A 3,229-nucleotide genomic window follows, 5' to 3' on the forward strand; every position below is an offset into this window, starting at 1 on the left:
GTAAGCCTTCGCGCAGTAGATGAATCTGGTAACGTTGGAGGTATTGGCAACATTGCTGCTCTTTGGGTTCCAAGACCTCCCACCACTTATGAGATTACTACAAGGACACAGCCAGGACTAACCACTTCAGGTGACCAAATCTGTTGTTATAATTTACATGATATTCTAAATTGTGGGACGAAAATATAGGTTAACCAATCTTGGATATATTATGTATAATTCTGAATTCAAAATTATAATAATTTATCCATTGTTATTGCAATGCTTAGTTCTAAATCCAATGATATTTCTTTCTAATTTCAATTATACATATTTCTTCTACAGAAAATTGTGCTTACAAGTGAAGCTGATATTATCTGAACATATATATCGTTCCCTTTAAATAGAACACAATATGCAATATTATTTAGTATTTAATTTCATTATCACATACAGCTTAGTAACGACTTTAATTTCTCCACTGCAGGCAACTACACATTTCCATCCGAGTTAGGATCAGGCAAACCTGTTGGCGCATCAGAACTAGCTATTGGAGACATAGCAGTCATTCTGGGCAGTATTGGAGGATTCCTGATCGTGGTGGCAATTGTAGTGACATTTTGCTACTGCCACACCATAAAGAGACGCAAGCAGCACCAGCAGGAGATGGAAGTCGAGAAAATGAACGGTGGAGGCAATGGTGGGAGTGTCATGATCAAATCAGGGTCCCTAGGCATGGAACAGGGAAGCGGGAGTCACGAATCACTGGACAGCGTCGTCAAAGAAGTGCCTGATGGGTGTCCCATCGGTGGCCGTCCCCTCTCTCCAGTCCAGTCCTGGGGAGCCTCAACTCTCCTCAAAGAACACGAGAGACGATTATCCATTCCAAGTGGAACGACTGAGGCCTCTGTTGTTAATTACCCCGTGGAAGGGGTGCCTCTCCATGCTCCTTACCCAGATGTAACTGTCAGAGACTATCGCCCTGAAGCAGGAACCAACGACAACGCCCCTGTATTCATGCCCTGCCCTCACGATGATGCACCTTGCCATTGTGCTGCCCCAGGGCCTGAATACAAGAGCTATGCCGCTGCCTGGGACGAGCCATTAACCGGTCATTTACTTTCTCGTGCACGAGATCCAGTGGCTCCTACACCCACTGCCCACCAGGCTCAGGTCACTCAAGTTGATCGCAAACGACGTAATGTCACCCAGGTTTAAGCTATGATAGACGAGAGTAGATAGAAGTCCTTCATGGTTAATAAACTAGCTTGGGTATCCGGTGGTGCTTCATGCTCAATTTAAACTTCCCTTTTCTTTTGATAGTGTAATGAGGGAGCACAGAATGAAGGAGGCCTATAGCATGCCATTTTACATGGTATAGAATTGGAGTCTCAATACATCCTTTTGTAGAGTATGGCAATGGATTCATCCATCTATAATGGAGAAGGGAAGTATGGACTTGCTATAACTAGCTTTATGGAATTGGTAAGGGAGTAACCACGCCTCCTAGAAAGAAACCTAGCATATTTTGAGCTGAGAAGTCAAGAGTTTTGCAGCTTTTGCACAGCACTGCAGAAATTTGGGGGCAATTACCCCCAGAGAAGTGAGACGACCAGTTCATGCATCCATAATGTGCCATTTCAACAAAGCACAGAGGAGAGATTTGAGAAGTGCCATGAGATGAAGTGTCATAAAGGCTGGTTTTTTCACTGAGGTTCCTGCGTGAAAGAGCTGTTGGGTTCTTGTGACACCCATAACCAGGTTACCTTCAATAAGCTTTCCAGTTCTCCATATGGTAAGATGCATTGTGGTTGTATAGAGGCACAACCTCCCGAGGTCAGGTGATGTGGAGACAGGTGATTCTGTGCCACATTTAGAAATGTTTTTGGTTTACAAAATGACAGAATAGTTCAGTTTGCTTGTGAAGCAGATACCAAGAATGATCACCTCGAAGATTTTTGTGACAAATCCAAATGTTTCAACTTGGAGAACTCCAGATGAGAAAGCTGATAAACAGACTTAGTAAGTGTTCTGTGTTCTGAGACTATAGTTACAGACATCATTGAGCACACTGTGACTGATCTATAAGTGTTATCATTTGAAAGGTAACCTGTACATTGAAGCACAGAACAGCTTTTACCAAAAAAAAAAAATGATTTTGAAAATATTGGAAGCGTCTGGATGTGAGTCTGACATAAATATTTTACTTATTTCATATTTACATCAATCGTTAACACCCTCTCAACAATAAACAAACAAGATTTCTCATTTTTAAGGCATCGAACCAAAAATGAACCCTAAATTGTTTATTTAAGAAAATTAGAAAGAAAAAATTGAACTCATTAACCGCGAAATTTGAAAGATAAAGCTTCGCTAATATCGAGGTCGTCCTTTGACAGCTCATAGTGCGTTGATAAATTCGACGCGAAACCCGTTTTGGGTTCCAGATCTTGAAATACAAACCCCTAAAGAAGAAAGCTGGTCAATATTAATTAACTTATGTCTTTTTATTCCCTGGTAATAATTAGAAAAAAACAATCCCAGCTTTTGAAATGAGATATGATTTTCCAATTGGTTTTTGTTTGATTTAATGCGTCTTCGCTAAGTGCAAGGGACCAATTGTAATGATCTTGATTTGATTGTATTGCTTGGAACATAGATGTTTTTTCTCTACTGTCTGCAAATTCATATATATTTTTTTCCCCCACATCAATTCAACTATTCCCATGAAAACCATATCATAGGTCATATGATTAATAGCAGAGGATACAGTATTATAACAAGAATGTATAGTAGATGTTTTTAATGTTACATGTGATAAAATGTATGCGTACATTACATATAAATCAGGAGCGGCATTATTAAATATTTAAAAAATAAGTTTTTTTTTTTTTTTTTTTTTTTTTTTTTTTTAAGGTAAGATGTATATTTTTTAGGTGTTAATTTAGATATACGTCATCATAAGGAAAGAATTTTTTTCTAAACTTGATAAATTTCTGTTTCAAGTGGAATCAATATATTAAAAAAAGTACTGTAATTTCTATTAAGGAATTTATTGTCCATTTTAAAAGAAATTTCAGTTTCCATTCTATTTGAATATGATTAAAAAATGAATGTACACAAAAAAAAAAATATTTTTTCTTCAGTTTTACTTGATAAAATGTGAACTTTCCGTAAATTGCTTTCATGATATTTCTTTTAAAGCAATGATTTGATAAAAATTTCGAAATGAAATCGGAATATTTATTAA

General features: G+C 37.6%; 1 pseudogene; it reads left to right on the forward strand.

Annotated features, from left to right (window-relative positions):
• Positions 1-2,838, forward strand: part of LOC137622683 (uncharacterized) — a 406,262-nt pseudogene extending 403,424 nt beyond the window's left edge.
• Positions 2,839-3,229: the final 391 nt, after the last annotated feature.

The sequence above is a fragment of the Palaemon carinicauda genome, chromosome 29 (assembly GCF_036898095.1).
Source record: "Palaemon carinicauda isolate YSFRI2023 chromosome 29, ASM3689809v2, whole genome shotgun sequence".
NCBI lineage: Eukaryota > Metazoa > Arthropoda > Malacostraca > Decapoda > Palaemonidae > Palaemon > Palaemon carinicauda.